We start from the raw sequence: 18197 nt of genomic DNA on the forward strand, positions 1-18197 counted from the left end.
ATTTATTTGATGAGTGTTTATCGCTTTCTTCTGCTAGAAACACGTTTTAGCTGCTCAATGCATTATATGCTTTCATAGAAACTTCTTAAAAATGTATATGATATGATTATTGAATTAAAAAAAACATATCAACAAATACCTTTTATGGGGCTCTATAATTATGCAATCTCTGCATGACAGAAGATGGTCTTCAAGAGCTAAAACCATAAAATTGTTTCTCTATAACTTCAAAGCAGTGATTTGACGACTGGAAGAATTATTGCAAAACGATTCCTTCAATGGTGGAAAAGCTCATGCCCTTTACCATGCATGAATTCGTTTGAATTTTTATTCAATTTGTTTGTATTGAGGAAAGTTTTTGAAAAATGCTTTACTCATCATATCAAAACATCTTCAATCTGCTACCCTTAATTTTCAGACTATTCAAACCACAGTTCAATCTACAATTGATCTGTGCAGTATACTACCACAGTTCAATCTACAATTGAAACTGAAACTAGATTTTATATAGATGCATATTTCAATCAATCGTGAAACCTTTCAAAAAATTCTTCCTCCAAGCCAATTTTAAAAAGGCGCAAAGAAAAAAAAAAGTCAATGTAAAGTCAAACATTGTTTTCTTAATATTTTGTATGAAGTAATTGATTCAGTTTTGAATGAAATTAACACAAGATTTAATGATAATTATTTTTCTGTATGGTTGGCTCTATATTATCTGGATTGGATGCTGAAAACGAAAAATAAAATGTTTCAATTTTGAGTAAAATTTTTAGCACGAGGCAAGAAAAATTACAAGCAATATACCAGCAGACCGTTTATCACATCCAGAGACTGAAGTTTCGTCCTTGTTATGAACTCATCAGTCTGGAACAATGAATGAAAGAGCTGGATGCAGATGACATCTCATTGAAGCTGAGAGCGCCTACGAGACTAGATTATTCAGTGATGAAAACTTAAGCCCCTCAAATTTTGAAGTTGCCTGGGTGATTTTGAAGAGCAAGATATAAAAATTGTTTTCATACATAACTTTGTTACTTCAATTATTTTTTAACTTTTCCAATCAGCTCAGCTAGTAGAGAAAGATTTCTTTGTCTCAGGAGGTTAGAGAATTATTTTCAAAACGCAATGGGGGGAAAAAAAAATAAATAATAAATAAATAAATAAATAAAACCATTTTCTATTTAGTTGTACTGGTAAAACAGCACAACACTGGGCACTGACAGATTAGTAACACGATTTCCTGCTCTTTCGAATTCCAAAAATCATGCATTAAAACTTTTCCAAAAGGTATAAAAACTTTAGTATCGAGACGTTTTGTATGATAACGTATTAGAAAATGAATCAAAATTTTAATGTTTCCAAACACAAATTTTTATTCATAGTAAACCGATTTTATGACCACTCCCTGTTAGCTAATGTGTGTTTTGTACCGCACTGTAGTAATACATATTTAAGAAACTCGACCCCCCAAATGAAATGCTGGAATGCCGCCCCAGGGCAGGGGTATGAAATTTAGCTAGCTCTCCTCCCACCTTTTTTCCCTAATGTATTTTAAAATATAGAAAGACGGTGGATTCAGCTTTTGATTTGGGACGGAGTCATTTCTCGATCTAAGCAATACGACCGCTGTCGTAAGTAGAAAATAGACTCAGAAATAAAGATTTGTCCCGCGGAAAATTTTTGAAATTGCAGATTTAGACGATATTCGGTAAAGTTAGGGAGAGGAGAAGTTTGGTGTTCGTTCGTAGCGCGGCAATTTTTCAAAATTGAATGATTGGCCATGCATATAGTGATCTTAATCTGCTTCTTATATTAATAAATGGGTTTTTTTTTGTCAGTAAAAAATCAGCTATATTACAATAGAGCCTAGAACTTAAATAACTTTCAATGGTTTAAAATGTTCAAACAAGTTTCAAAATCTCCACAGGAAAATTTAATCCCTTTGTAATAAATTAGTCCTTTTTTGAATGGTGTTTAACTGCGAATTTAAATGCAAACGGCGATATCCATCAAGTTGCTAGATGCAGGGGTACCCAACTCCCTTAAGGGCAAGGACGCACCTCCCCCCCCGTTATATCGCGGGCGGAGACCCCTCAAACCACCCACCCTAAAAATTTCAATGGCGCAGTCTGCGCCATGACCCCCCCCCCCCCCCAGGTGGGCACCCCTGGCTAGATGAGGAAAATAAAAAATTCATTTAAGTTTTGCATTCATGCTTAGTTGATATAAATTTAATTTTTCTTTGTATTTGTAATTTATTTTTACTTTGTGAATTTAAACATGGCAATTTCAAAAATAAATAATAATACGTAATAAAAAAAAACACTGCTGTAAAAAAAAGGCCCCCTTCCCCTAAAGTAGTTTATCAAAATTAATTTCTAGAGAGAGAGAAAAAAGAGCTTTTGATTTATGGTGTTGCATTTTTTTATTTGATTCTTTTAAATAAAATTCAAAATGTATTTAGAATAAGATAGTTCACAATAAATAAGTTAGTTAAGGTTGCCTACTATTTTTTAAATCTTAAAAACAAAAATTAGAGCCATGTTGACGTTTTATTTAACAGATGGCAGCACGTGCGAATGTTTTAAAAATGACATTCCTGTCAATTCATTTTTTGTGTAAATAACGATGAATGATTTAACCTGTAGTTTCAACTATCATATTTAACGTAAATATATGAGAAAAGGCAATTGTTATACTTCTTTTGTTAAGCAGTTTTCCTTTTCTTCTTGTCACTTCGACACTACAAGAATTCTAAGAATTACTAATGCGAACTGAAGTGAAATCGTGCTTTACTGCAACTACAACAAAATCATTTGATCCATAATTTGAACCGGTGTTTTGGTTGAGTGAAACCGAGGATGTGTCGTTTTTATAAAATATCCTACATAGACTATAACTCTTTACAAATATTTCAACAATAACAATATTTTAGAAAAAGAAAAGTATCATAATTTTAATTGCAAACTCTAGTCAAGCTTCAAATGTGTTTAAACAATTGGTGTGACTCAAATACAAATTGAACGTGTAGTTTTGTAAATTTCATTGGGTGAATTTTAAGTGAAAGAAACGAAAGAAAAATATTTTCTGAAATTAGGTAAGTACAGTTTTTTTCCAAATTCTTTCAAATCATTTTGTCACAAAATTATGACATTTTTAAATCATCAGATTTGTTTCTTGTATTACTTTTTTCAGTCTCAAATTTGTAGAGTAATTCTTAGTATTCATGATTAATTCATGATCACTACACTTGAAGTGTAATTTTTAATCACCCTATTGTTGGCTGTTAAGAAGGATTTTTTTGAAATTTTAAACATGGGGAGAAATCTTGCATTTATCATATCAAATACTTAATGTAAAATTAAATTGTTTTTTAAATTGCTTAAGTTGTTAAAGCAATGATGGGTACAAGGAACCACTTTTCAATGCGTATTGATGTGAGTTTATGAATGCAAAGTCATTAGACAGAGGAAGTTTAGTTTTAAATTTAGAAATGTAACTTGTGACGGATTTCTTTGCATTCATAAGCTCACATCTTTTTGCACTGAAAAAAGGGGTTCCTTGTAACGAAGAAAAACAGGTTTGCAATTATTTGCAATGTTTTGTTTTATAACACTTTTATTAATTTTTACTTTTCATGCCAAAAGCTGTATATTTATTTCTCATAACTAAAAATGTTTATAAGTTTTTGGAATCTATGCCACTCTCTTGCAGTATAGTGCAACTAGAAAAGTATTTCCATGAGGGATATATACTTAAATTTTGGAGGGTGATATAGTTGCTTTTAGTTGTTTTCAATAGTGAGGAAAAGAAAATTTTGTAGTTTTGGAGGGGAATCTATACTCAAATCCCTCCAGATACACATCTCATCTCTAGTTATGGACTATTATAAGTTAGTAAATACTTTTCAGCTATGGTGCAGATACTTAATGGTTAATCTTACTAGGGTTATCATTATTAGTGCAGCATAGTTTTAATTTTCAGTCAGCTATGCAACATTTAAAATACCATAAAATCCAACTTTGCAGCAACTACATTGGATCTGCGATTCTTCAGAACCGAGGCAAAAACTTGAAAGTGCCACCCTAACAATCTCCCTTCAAGTTTTACATCCAGTTTCAACGAAAAAACACAGAAATAAGGTGAATTTGCCATCCTTCAGAAGTTGTTGCCCAGCACAAGAGCTCCAGCTTGCTCCCCCCCCCCCCCCCCCCAGATCCAGCACTGCCAATTGGCCTATCAGAAGCTTGGTTGGGTTTGAGTTTTTGACATTATCTATTAATACTTGTCAAAAGCTGACAAAATTTCAGTCTCTTAAAAACCTTGATTCATTTCTCTACTAATTATTCATTAGCGATACTTCATTTTGAATCAAACTGCAGAGAGAAATATAATTTGCATTGAAAATTGAATAGTATTAGACATTATATTAATGTAGTTAAATTGTAATTTTATATTCCTACCTAGCATAATTTTTCACAGGAAAGGGGGGAAACCTATGAAGTGCATTTGTTTTCCAAGTACTAATTATGTTTATAGTGCTAGTTATTTATTTCCTAAGCAATATTATCTCTAAATATTAAAAAAAAACCTTTATGGGCACTTAAGTTTGGCTTAACCCTCCCTCCCCCCCCCCCCCCCCACAAAGTGTAACCTGATGGGATGAAGATCATGCTTTATGGTTTATTTTTGTTTAGCTTAAGTTGAATTGAAGCTGTTAATATTCAGTGTCTGATAGTAAGCTGAATAATTTTTAATGATACCAAATGTTTGATTTATCACATAAATATTGCATTGAACCATGCTAAATGTTTGATTTTGTACATAAATATTACATTAAATGCAGGTCCAGATTAAGCTCTGAAATTAGGGGAAGCTTGGTCTCATCTTGCCCCCCCCCCCCACTTCTTGTTAGGAGAAATTTTCAAACATTCTATGCACATAGATACAACACTAAATAATGCTGAAAGGGCCAGCAAACTTCAGAATTTAAGTCAATTCCACCTTACCGACTGACAGAAATTTGTTTGTTACATAGGTTGCTCTTGAATTCTCAGGAAATATGAACAGTAACATGTTGAATCATATATTATTTGATAATTCACAAAGGAAATTGTCATAAAAATATATTCTGACAGAGTTGAATCAAATCTCACATTTGAAAATCTAGCTTATGACTACATTTTATCAAATGTATTTCTATAATCATTTAATCCTATCAAACATTTTTGTTCAACAAGTTCTAATGTTTGCCATATCTTTATTAAACGCGGTTAAAAGCAGAAACTGTAATTTTTAAGCACAGTTTCACAGTCATATTTGGGCCCTCTAAAAATTCTAAATGGAAGCTCAAGCTTTCTCAGCCTTTTGGGTAATCAGCCCCTGATTAAACCATTATTACAACAGACACACTTTGAACATTTAAGTTGTTGAAAATTTTGAAACAGTTGCAATGTTGATTTTTTTTTTTTTTTTTATATGATGTCGTCTAATGATTAACTGTTGCTGTTTATTCGGAATTTTATTTGGCAAATTTAGAATTTCCACCTTTCGAAAAATTTAATTTTATGGGCTGCCTTGTCCGAATCATAATTCAAAAAATTTATTGCGAGACACATTCAAAAGCATTAATGGAAGAAAACTAAGTAGGACAAATTCAATTTGGCAGGAATTAAAATTCTCAAAAATTAAGTCAAGAATTAAATTTTACAATGGGGTGATTTCCTTCTGTCAAAATACTACTTATAGTCATTGAAATGGATAGAATGAGCAAAAAAAAAAAAAAAAAAATTAACATGGGCCCAGAAAATACTTTCATTTTCCCAGCAGTTTTTTTTTTTAAATTAATTTTTTAAAATGTCCGATTTTTCAATTAAGGCGTGGTCTCTATGACGTCACAAATGATGCTTTTTGGCGCATCTTTCTACTACGTTTCCACGTTATGATAATCAAGCAGCGAATCAAAATTGCGCTCTACGCTTGCTATCAACCATATCGTTGCCAATACACGTGAGTAAAGATGCGAATTAAATATTTAGGTCTGTGAGAGTGGCAACACAGAATGGCATTTCATCATTTGTGATGTCATCGGATAGAAGCATAAGCATTGAAAGCGCGCCGATTTTTAAGTATTTTTTTTTAAATATTAAACTTAGACAAATTATTTAAAAAAATGGTCAGATCCTATGTTTTTAAACATGCTCTTTCAAAAAATAATTCTTTTGAAATTTTGGAAACGACCCCATTATTAAAAAAAAAAAAAAAAAAAAAATAAGTATCATAACAATTGAAAAACATAGCTGAAAAACCATATTTGTTGTTGCAATCCAGTCAGTAATTTGCTTTAAATGGGAGGTAGAACCTGCATACATTATATTTGAATGTTTTTTTTTTTTTTTTTGGTTAGTAGCTTAGTTTTAATCCAGTGTGTTTAATGAACGCAGGGAAAAAACTCAAGAGAAGTTTTTTCTCCCTATAAAGAATTGCCGGCAAACGGTTGAACTGGATTCGCTTTCATTTACTTATTTTTTTAACTCTTCGAATGCAAATAAGGGTAGAGTACAAACTCTTTTCAAACCTTTTTTTTTTCGCCTCCTATTTACACTTTTCTCTTTCATTTTTCCATTTTTTACGATTAAAAAAAAGAAAAAAAAATCCTAACTGCGAATTACTACTGAATAAGGTAAAAGATCTTTATAATTAAATAAAGAAAATCATGTAAAAGCTAAAGTAATGTGTTTGTTCGCCGATTTATGATCAATTACAACATTTCTACAGCTGATGCACTTCTTAAATCGAAAACAACGCTTTTTGTTTTCGCAGAAAAGAAAAAAAAGTTTAATTTCTTGGTATGGCGTTATTTTCTTTTAGAGTAATAAGAATTAATGATGGTGGCTATCCGTTTTTATAGCGGCTTTTATTAAATATTTCATAGTTGAAAGGAACTTTCATTTCGTAGATTTCCTTTTTTTTTTTTTGGAACCATTTTAATACGATTCGCATAATAATAATAAATTTGTCTCAAAATGAAGAAGGGAAACCTTTTAATTTTTGTGGAAAATACAAATAAAGATAAACAATATCCTAAAACTTTGTATTTTATGCTGAAATAAAATAAATTGGGGCATTTTTGCCCTTTCTTTCGTCTTTTCTTCCTGCACTTACATGCACAGCAAGCACACTTTATCCATATTACTGAATTCAGTATCTTTATTGCAATTAATAAGGCATTTAAACTTGCTTTACTAATGCTTTGCTAGCCGAAAAAAAGAGAGAGGTTTGTTTATTGGTTATTAATTGCCATGGAACGCAGTTTTTTTTTTTTTTTGAAATTTATGAGGAGTTCATAGTTTTCTGCGCAAAAATTTTAAGGTTTTAAGTGAGCTTCTTAATTTTCTTGAAAAAATAAGGTCACTTGCATTTTACCAGAATTAATGTATTACAAATTGTTGTAAGTGATAATGTGATCGTACATTGGGTTATGAAATATTTTAATTGATTCCAAATAGGAGAATTTTTGAGCAGCAAGAAATTAGATGATTCAGCTTCTCAAATACAAAACATATTTTGAAGCTGAATAGTTGAGTTACAAGACTGACCAAAATTATTGCAAGTTTTAGAAATGCAAGAGTCTTTCAAGAATAAAACGAAGGGGAAAGAAAGTAATTGTAGTATTTTTTTTCAACTTAATTGATATTTAATTAAATAAGATTACACACATGGTTAAGTTATTGAATAAAATCAATTCAATTACTGAAAAAAATAGCATACAAAAAGAAAAAGTTCAGGATGTCAAAAATAGGAACCCATTTCGGAAGAATAACATGAAATAAAGAAACAATTTCAAGTTCTACTTAGTTCTCATACATCATCCCTTTAAGAAGATCAGTTTAATTGAAAACGAAAAAGATATTTCTATCGCTTATCTTGTAAAAATCTTAGATGTCGCAAGCTTGCAATACTTTTAGCTAGGAGCAGAGGCGGGGATTGGGGATTATAAGTGCGGGGGGTCAAGAAATGTTTGGAAGCTAAATACTTTACTTTTGGCTATCTTTGGGTGATTTAAGGGGGAGAGGCTTCGGAAACTTTCCCCCAAAAAGTTTTAAAGCTGAAGTATCAAAAGAAACGTCTTTGGTGATATAAAGATAACTTCCCGAAAATAATCCCGCAGCTGGTGTCTTAGAAAAGCAAATTTAGGACATCTTTAGCAAACTGAGGGCTAGGCGTTCTAAGGTTCTCTCCCGCAAGTTTTGCAAAGTTGAATCGTTTTAAAACGCTATTTCAGGATATCTTTGAATAACTTAATGAGGAAAGGATGAGTTCGATAGTTCTCCCCGGTAAATCTTTTGGAACTGATAAAGTCCTAAAGCATCAATTTTAGACTTCCTTCGGCGACTCCAAAGGAAAATTCGTAGGACTACTTCCGAATTTGTTTCTTAATTGGAAGTTTTAAAACGCATTTTTACATATTTTTACTGATGTTAGGGAGAAGTGGGTTTGCTTCCAAGAAAAAATTCCTAAGTTGGAATCTTATAATAACACAAATTTAGGCCCTCTTTGAAGATACAAGAAGGAGAGAGGGTGTTTACGGGTTCTCCTCTGGAAATGTTTCGAAACCGAAGTCTAAAAAATTCAGTTTGGGTGATCTCTCCATTTTTTTTTTTAAATTTATAATCTTAAAGACGTTCAGGCGATCTTTAATGATGAAAAAAGTGCGGGGTCGGTCGCCCCCCTTGCCCCCCCCCCCTGAATCGCCGCCTCTGGCTGGGAGTGTAGTGATAAGGTCAATACAAAAGGATCTCTTGGAATATTCAAAATTGCCCGATACTGGAAAACATTTATTATTTGATTTATTAACTAGCTCCAGAAACAATTCTGTACCTCAGAGCCAGACTAACATAATAATCACTCTATTGTTACTTTGCAGGAGAGCCAAAAAACTTTAGTGCAGTGGTGCCCAATCTACGGGTCGCGAAGTTTATCCGTGTGGCCCGTTGTTTTGTTCAACGTAAAAATCGAAAAGTACGATTAGTGACATAGTCACAAATTTGGAGCCAAATACATATTCCAAAATTGGTTTTTGAAACGCATACATATAATAAAACAACAGTGATTGGTTTGTAATTTTCTTTCCCACATTGTTTAGAAAAATATGAGATATTTTGAAATTTTATGTATGTTCGGGCCTGCGAGAATATGAGGTCCGAACATCTTTCTACCTCGGGTAAAGAAAGGTTGGGTACCAGTGCATACAAAGGATGTATGTGGGGCTGCCGCTCCTTTATACTGTTAGTAATTATAAAGGAATTTCTTAAATGGATTTAGGAAGTGATGACTCGATGCGGAATAAGATTCTACATATAAAACCGTAATAACCTGAAAATTGCCATTTTTGGAACGTTAGTCTGACTCTGAGGTACGGAATTAAAATTGACTATTACACATTGGATCTATAATCTGAATCGATAATTAACTTTGGGATAGTTTCATATTTTAAATAAACAGAAAAAATATCAAAAAATAACCTTTGCATTTGTAAAACAAATATCTACATCAGATATCACTAAATTTGCGTTTTTAGAGTGAGAAATTAGTCATCCCCCCTCCACTCCCAACTTTTTTTCTCATAAAATACCAACATTCATATATCGCTGTTTTTGAGAACTATCGGATATCTTTTCATTCACATTACAGTACACGCCATTAATAAAATCACTGGATTATAAAATCAGCCTCACTTTAAAATCAAATATGGAAGAACAGAATCATTGAAATATCAAAACATGTTAAAACCTTCCTTTAATAAAACCACTTTTGCCGTTTTATAAACCCTAACTTTTGGATATCATGCGTAAAATATTAACTAAGAAGTGCCAGAAATAAAAGGAATCGGTCATAGAAGATACGGAAATCTCAGTGCCAAACTTGCCCTCTTCAATAGATGACACTTCAAACCAAAATGAAGTAATTTATTTCGTTTTTATAGTATTTAAATTTCAAAACCATTCATTTTTTTTAATTGAGTGTAAGTATAAAATCAGCCGTTTTATAAAATCATATGTCCTCAGAACGAATGTGATTTCAATAAGCGGCGGGCACTGTACTTCATAAAATGTATACATTTAGTTATTTTTTCAATATGGTTGTAAAATACGTTTTACTGCTGTCATTCATCTCTCAAACTGTTTAATATATTTACATCATTATTCTAATAAATTTGATGTCATTGTTCTAATACATTTTTAATCATACTATCAAACATAGTTTGTGACTGAATAATGTTTTATTTGATGCTAATCATCTTTATATGTCTACCAAAAATATTTGACTGAATTTAATCACGTAGACAAATTTCCCACGAATGAAATAAAACCGCAAGAAAAGTTAAAAAAAAAAAAAAAAAATTGTGAGAGTTTAAAATTTTATTGCTTGTTGTAACTATAACCTTTACGGGTCATGCTTCTTGTTAACAAATAATTGGAGGTAAAATTTTTAGTTTTGTAAATATTTTACTATTCAGAAGTGCTAAAGGTAGTTTGTGCCATTATTGCGAGAGTTTAATTTTATGTTTTCTTTTTATGGGATTTCAAGTTGTAGTTGCAGGGATTTTTGAAATGCCGACCTGGAAATGGGCACTTCCGGTATTGATTCGACTCTAATTATTGTCAAAAACATTTCCTGTTTAGAAAATTTTTGACTTAATCTCTACTTTCATTTGTATTCCCATAAAGTTTTTATGTTTCTTTGTCTATTCTTTATGAATTTAATGACTAATGTTGTAAGTAGAAAAGGAAAGTTTACTGTCTTGGCGGTACCAATATTGAACGGAGAATCTTCCTTAAACATAATTACCAGAAATTATCTTTGCTGCAATTAGTGTTGGATAAAAGTTAAAACTGCTTATTAATAATCAAATTTCTTACATAGGTAATTTAACTTTTTGCTTATTCATAAATTTTGTATTTCAAAGAGTCACCTTCAGTGATTTTTTTTTTTTTTAGCGCTTACCACCTTTCCTCTCCTTCTGAGTATGTTCAGGAAAATAAACAAAACAAAATATAAAAAAAATTAATTTGAATTTTGTCATCTTGAATTCAAATTATGTTTTTCGCAATCACGAGTGTGTGTTTGTATGTGTGTGTGTGTGGGGGGGGGGGGGTATGTATATGTGTGTAGGCATGTGTGTTTGTGTCTGTGTGCAGTCATGAGTGTGTGGGTAGTTGTGTGTATGAGTGTTTGTGTGCGTGGGGGCGGGGTATGTGTATGTGTGTGTAAGCATATGTGTTTGTGTCTGTGTGCAGGCATGAATGTGTGGGCAGTTGTGTGTATTTGTGTGTATGTGTAGGTGTCTGTATGCATGCGTGTATGTGTTTGTGTACGTGTGTAGGGGTATGTGTATGTATGGTGGTGTTTGTGTATGTGTTTGTGTGTGCGTGTGTGTTGGTGCGTGTATGTATGTGTGTGTGTGTAGGATATGGACGCAACCTGGAGACGGTTTTCGCTAGCGGAGCAGCATCGTGAGGCCGGCCGACGCGACGGCTGGTGCTGGCAGAGGGTGGCGCCGCGCCGGTGGGAAAAATGATAGCACGCCAAAAACAGTCAAATGAAAGCAATAAGCAATCGTGATTGCTCAAAAAATAAACATGAAAAAATGTTTCTTCTTTTTCACTTCAGGAAATTCACTAAATAAATATATTTCTGCAATTAAAGAAATAATGCAAATTCTTACTTTTTATAAAAGAAGAATAATTATGTAAACAGTATAAATTATGTTCTCCGCCAACAAAGGGCGAGAAAAACATCATGCTCCTATCATAATAACTCAACACATGGAGAACTCAACAGTTCTATATCATTTCTTTTACTGTTGCCATTACAATAAACTATAGAAAGCGCAGACGTTAAAATTTACAAAAGCAGTATCCAACCACATACTGTCTTGACTTCCTCGGGTAAAACCTTCCGCAAATTTGCGCTTGCCCCAGGTCCGCTTGATTTTATAAAAATAGAGGGTGATAGAGATTTTTTTTAATAATATATTTTTTTAAAATTAGAATTGATAATCCATTGTAACATGGAAAGAGACAAAATAAATTGCAAGTGCATGCTTTAAATTGTTTACTTCATCAAGTGCCTATCCGCAACCTAAAACCACATTTTAAAATGAAGGCCTTTGCGAGTGCTGTGCACGACTATTGAATTTCGAGAACAATCAGTATAGCTTGGCCACGGAGAGATGGCAGATGACCTTGAAGCGGAAACATCATTTGTATCATTTGTAATGAGTTGTTTATTATTTTGTTATAGATATAGATTTGCGAAAACGCGCCTGTTACTACTCGACGTTTTCTGGCTGATTCTAACCTAAGGTAAGATAATACAAATAATGTTTCCGTTTCAAGGTCATCCGCCATCTCTCCGTGGTCAAGCTTTAGTATTCTTTTGACGTAATCTGCAACTACAATGTTCGGGGAACAAATGAATGTACTGAGTAAAGTTCAATGGAAAAAGGGATGGCAATTCTAAGTTATCCATTTTTTAAATACGAGTGTCAAAGATATTTCCTGACAGGAGTTACAATTTTCTTAACTATGAGGTGGGGGGTAGGTAATTGTCGACTGATGGTTTTTGCGTTATTGTATTTACATGTATGTAGGCGTAGTTTTATGGAATAATTTACATTGAGTATATAACTTTTGCTCCCCTCCCCCTCCCTGGTTTCGAAATGACGGACCTAATTCACACTTCATAACTTAGTTCTTTAAAATATTTTTGAAATTTTTAAAGGAGCAATTATTTTATTCGCGTCCTTTTGATAAGCCTCCATGCATTTAGGGGCGCGCTCCCTATGTGTAAGGTCGTGCGGCGCACGATGGCGCCAGAATCAAAAAGGCGCTGGGGTCTAGCAATCACAAGTGCTCTAAATGGGGAGAATCTTTTCAACCAAAAAAATAAAATTACACTAAGACAAGCAATCCTCTCGTTGCCTACCTTATAAAAGGAAACATTATTGCCTTGTTGTGTCTAAACAAAGTTATTCAAAAGCGTAATCTTTTACACTGAAAACACGTGATGCTAATTAGTGCATGCACTAGCGCCAGGGCGGCTAAATTAGCCGCCTTCGTCGGCTGCATCGAACTCGCCGCCTATGGCGGCCCTGCGGAGGATTACCATATCAAAAGACTGAAACTGAACTCAAAATCACTTCAAAATATATGACATAAAAACGCACACTGTAATTACACGGTGCTTTTTTTTTTTTTTTTTTAAAGAAATTCAATGCCAAACGCTTTTGCACGACGGCGCCGATCAGGCTTGGCGCGGGCCCACATGCATTCAAAATATTTTTATTTGTTTAATTGTTATGCTATCTTTTAGAATCTTACATGCTGAAAGTTTTTTTACTTCCTTTTACAAAAAAAGGAAGTATTGTTTTTGCGAAAAAAATTTCACTCAAAAATCGATCTTAATTTCCATTTTTCTCACCCCGAATGGCTGTTGAGTTTTTCTTCCAACCAGACCACACGTGCATATATACCTAAAAACGTATAGACACCCGAAATATCCATTTTGACGATCCCCGAGTTAATTACAACGAGCTTTCTCGTGATGTCTGCATGTACGTATGTATCTCGCATAACTCAAAACGGTATGTCCTAGAGAGTTGAAATTTGTTACGTAGACTCCTAGTGGGAACTAGTTGTGCACTTCCCCTTTTGGTTGCATTCAGATGTTCCTAAGGGGGCCTTTACACCTTTTTTGGGGGAAATCGTTATTAATTTCAATGCAAGCTTAAGTGGGGTTATAATTTGGCAAACACTTGGCGACATATCGCCAAGCTTTTGGTCGCCAAGTTTTGTCACCAACTGGGCGCCAAATGTGGCGGTTTGCGTTTTTTTTTTTTTAATTTTTATCTTGGTTTAATTTGGCGATATTTAGAGAGTTAATCATTGAATCACATTAAAATTGCCAATATTGGGAAAATGTATCTTCATAAAACGTTTTTTTCCCCTTCGGATCGCAACAAACTTGGGGTGAAAATATTTAAAGTGTTTCTTCGCTTGCTCCGAGGCACTTTTATCACTAAATTAAAGTAAAAGGAAGGCATGTGATGCACACACACACACATCAGCTCGTTTATTTTTGTTAAATTTAGTGCTTTAGTTGGGTGAGAAAACTGTTCCAATAAATATATTATTGGCTATGGTAAAAATATTGACGATATTTGATTGATATGTTTATTTTTTTAGAATACTGCTAAGAAAAAAAAGTGATAATTCAGTTATATATTACTTGCAATCTGAAACATAAAACCACCTTTTTTGGCTCATTTTGATCATCGATCGGAGAAACATAAAAATGACATAAAATTTCACTTTCGTTGAAGCATCTGTTTGTCGATTTATATCGTGTCAAAATTCTGGGCTTGGGGTGACGAGATGAAAACTTATCCATGCGTTTACTGGTTAGTTTCTTTCACCCACGACTTATTTTTATCTGACGTCATCGCCACTGGTGACCTCGCGTAAAGCGTGGAGGAAATGCCCGGACCTCTGCGGTTGTGAATCGGAAATGAGGGTCGAGACATGTTATGCAATTATAGCCCCACTGTTCTGTGTGTATACTTTCTATTTAAAGAGTTGAGTGGCACTTATTTCAAACTTTTATTTCGAAGATAAGACTAAGACCTTGAATTATTAAAGGCGTTTAGTTTTCGAATTAAATTGATACCTATTTGTACAGTAGCTGTTTCAATAGGAAAGAAATGCGTCTCGAACTTGATTCTTCATCAAGTTATGAGTTTGGTTGGCAATGTTTTTAATTTGACGGTGTTGAATTTTTTTTTTTTTTTTTTTGACAGTTTTATATGGATTTTACCATGTTTTTTTTTTTTTCTCGTGTCAAAAACTTGTTCGTAAAAAATGTCAAATCTTGTTAAATTAGTGTTGTTTGTAGTTGCAAGAAAATTGGGAAATTGTTCCATCAGAAGTCTAACAGAAAAAAATGTCTTATGGCCCTTTATATCAGAGAATAACATTTGCCCTGAAATGTTTAGCACATAATCAAAAATTTAAATTCTTCCCAAGAAGTGGACAACGGATGTAGTACCCATAGCAACGGGAGTCATTTTAGTAGTGGTCTTCAATTTTCTGAGATAGTGAAGTGATCAGTAGCAATGTACGGCGATGATTGAAGTTTGAAATGAATGCAGAAATTTGACTACCAGCGAAAGTGGCAGCAATCTCTTTGCATAGTAAATGAAGAGATACCTGAAAGTAAATGTAATAAATCCTGGTAGCAGAAACGGCGATGTGGGTCGTAGAGTCTTGAGAAAGTCTTCAGACTATTTCTTAGTCAGATGACAAAAGCCCTAAAGTTTTTGAAGAAAAAATAATTTCTGAAAATTCAGCCGGTGAATATCTTACTACTATTATATATGCGAAAGTTTGTCTGTATGGATGTATGGATGTATGGATGTTTGTTACTCTTTCACGCAAAAACTACTGAACGGATTTTCATAAAACTTTACAATAATATAGCTTATGCATCAGAATAACACATAGGGTAGTTTTCGTCGCGTTATGGGGGGCAAAACCCCCTTAGGGGGGCAATAAAACACAATTTTTGTATAAATTCTCTAATATTGGGATGAAAAAATACCTGCACATATTTCCATTATATGTCCATCGAAAGCTCTGATTTTTCTGCTGAAGATGGCACCTGTTCGAAATTTCTAAGTAGAATAAAAAACGAGTTATGAGCTTTTTAGTTCCATGTTCGAAGGCTTTCCTCAACTCAATACGGTATTTAGTGTATCATCTCAATTCCCTGTTGATAGCGGCAATTGTTGTATTGTTGACTATATTTGCTTTTCGTGACTGTTCAAGGCTTTTCTCAAGTCAAATCTTGAATTAAGATTTTTGCACAAGATTGGCAAATAATACATGATTTGGCTGATCATTTTCCACTTAAACGGAACTTTAATGTAATTCATGGGTTTTATCATTATTTATGCTGATTGAACGCTTACTCATTATCCAATCAACCAGCAGATCGCCAAAATTTTTGCAGAAAGATTTCCGTAGCTGATGCATTTGGCAGTTTTTTTCAACGTCGCTGTTTTTGAAGCCGAAGACTACGTCATAATGTTTCTCAGCTTTCACCATGTGAACAAAATATCGCCAATCAAAGAATTTTCAAAAGACTTTTTTTACTGTGTTAAATAATCCAGCAACTAAATTAGGCAAATCCATAATCAGCACAAAAACTTCCATTAATTTTCCTTTTTGCACAATTTCAAAACAATCACAAGATTTTACAACTTATTTTGGAAACATTTCGGATGAAACTGTGTAGCGCCATTTTATGGTGACCAAAAGTATCTCAGAATCTGGCGACGATATCTCTGTAACGAAAATTAATATCATATCGTTTTACAAAGGAAGGAAAGAAGGGGGGAGAATCATCGAAGGTACCCCAAAACGACTCTCGCAAATTCGGTAAAATCGCACCAAGAACCCACAATGATTGAAATTTCCCAAAATAGCTAAAGCAAGTATAAGGGGATTACGAGCGCTGCTACTTTTTTTAAATCACTTCATACTTCATTAGCCATACAGAGAAGGTTTTAGACTCCATGTTAAAAAAAAAAAAAAGTATCAACAGATTAATCTTTTTAAACATGAGAAGATTAATTTCATGTTTTGGAAATTTGTATATGTTTAAATATAGTGCTTTCGTTTCTAAATCAGTACTATTTTGTTCTTTATACTTATTGCTATTTTAGTTTTATGGGTAAGGAAGAAACTCGATTTTTAATCACGTCAAAAAGATGTGTTTTAAATTCTTTCATTTAAAACAGAAAACAAAAGCAAGTAACGATTTTTTCTCTTAATTATTACTGACCCAGGCAACGCCGGGTATTTTCACTAGTTTGTACCATATTTTTTTTGGAATATAATCCAGGTGGCGTGTAATTGCATTGGCATCTTATTTTGAAGCATTTCTTGGAATTGTTGTTATCATACTACATGCTTATTTTATTGATGCAAAATTTTTAACCTTTTTAGAAATGGATTTCTGACTATTTGACCTCTAAGTTGTAACAACCATTTTCCCAATGAAGATCATTAGTTATTTTGGAATGCTCCAACTTATCTTTTTCCATTTGTAACATTGTTCAATATTAACGGGACACATGGATCAACTTCGTGGGCTGTAGGTTGGACACCAAATGTTGTAAGTAATATACGTAATTATTGACAACGCTTACCAAAAGTGATAACTCGAATGTGTGCTTTTGGCCACTGTAAGACTTTTCAAATTTTTAAATAACATTTAAGTCATATGTCATTCTAAATTTCTCTTTTATTTGCTTCCTCTTTGTCGATTGTTATATTTTACTTCCTGAAACAAATTAAAATAAGGATAGTATTTTCGAAGAATTTCCGATTAATATTTTGACATTTTCTTTCTCATTCTAATCACACATGAATAAATTTTGACCTTTTTTTCTTTTGTGACGTTTGTACGTATGTACGCTTGATTAACCGGAAAAAGCGTTTTGTATTGACGTTGATAAGACAACAAGCATATGAAGCATCTAGAAGCAAAGGGATGTTAAGTGTGAAACTTTGATGATAACTAGTTCAAACTCAGGTAAGGTTTAATTTAAACGTTTTATAAACGTTTTAAAATGGTTTTCACAACGTTGACAACCATTATAAAACGTTTATGAAATGAAGCGTGCTAGCTGGGAATGGTTGGATCTATTCTCATTTGTTTTAATCTGACCTTCGCATTTGTTTACTTTTCACTGTTTATTTTTCGGCTATAAAAATTTCAACTGGAAATGAAGAAATGTGAAAACAATTAAAAAATGCCTTTAAGTATTCCAGCCATTTACCATTTTCCACCTGATAGCTAATTGATTCATTTTATTTGATCACGTACTCGTATTTTTAATTACTTCGTATTTGAACAATTGAAAATAATCTTTATTGTTCATTATAGTTTAATTCTATTTCATTCCAAATGCTCCATTAGTTCTTTTTTCTCTCTCTTGCTCTGAATATGGCTATTTCAGTCTTAATTGATCAAGATTTCTTTTCTCACGTGGTTTGAAGTGGCAATCAAGCTACTAGTATCGGAAGTCTTATTTCCTGACGTTATCGACATAATGTTGTATACATTTGTTT

General features: G+C 33.1%; 1 protein-coding gene across 1 annotated transcript in view; it reads left to right on the forward strand.

The window, feature by feature from the left end:
* The first annotated feature begins 2657 nt into the window (after window positions 1–2657).
* Window positions 2658–18197, forward strand: part of LOC129222690 (ecotropic viral integration site 5 ortholog-like) — a 263327-nt gene continuing 247787 nt past the window's right edge. Inside the window, exon 1 of the mRNA XM_054857222.1 lies at window positions 2658–3097. The gene's annotated coding sequence lies outside the window, so the exon portion shown is untranslated. The remainder of the gene's footprint in view (window positions 3098–18197) is intronic.

Source organism: Uloborus diversus, chromosome 5 (genome assembly GCF_026930045.1).
Source record: "Uloborus diversus isolate 005 chromosome 5, Udiv.v.3.1, whole genome shotgun sequence".
Classification (NCBI taxonomy): domain Eukaryota; kingdom Metazoa; phylum Arthropoda; class Arachnida; order Araneae; family Uloboridae; genus Uloborus; species Uloborus diversus.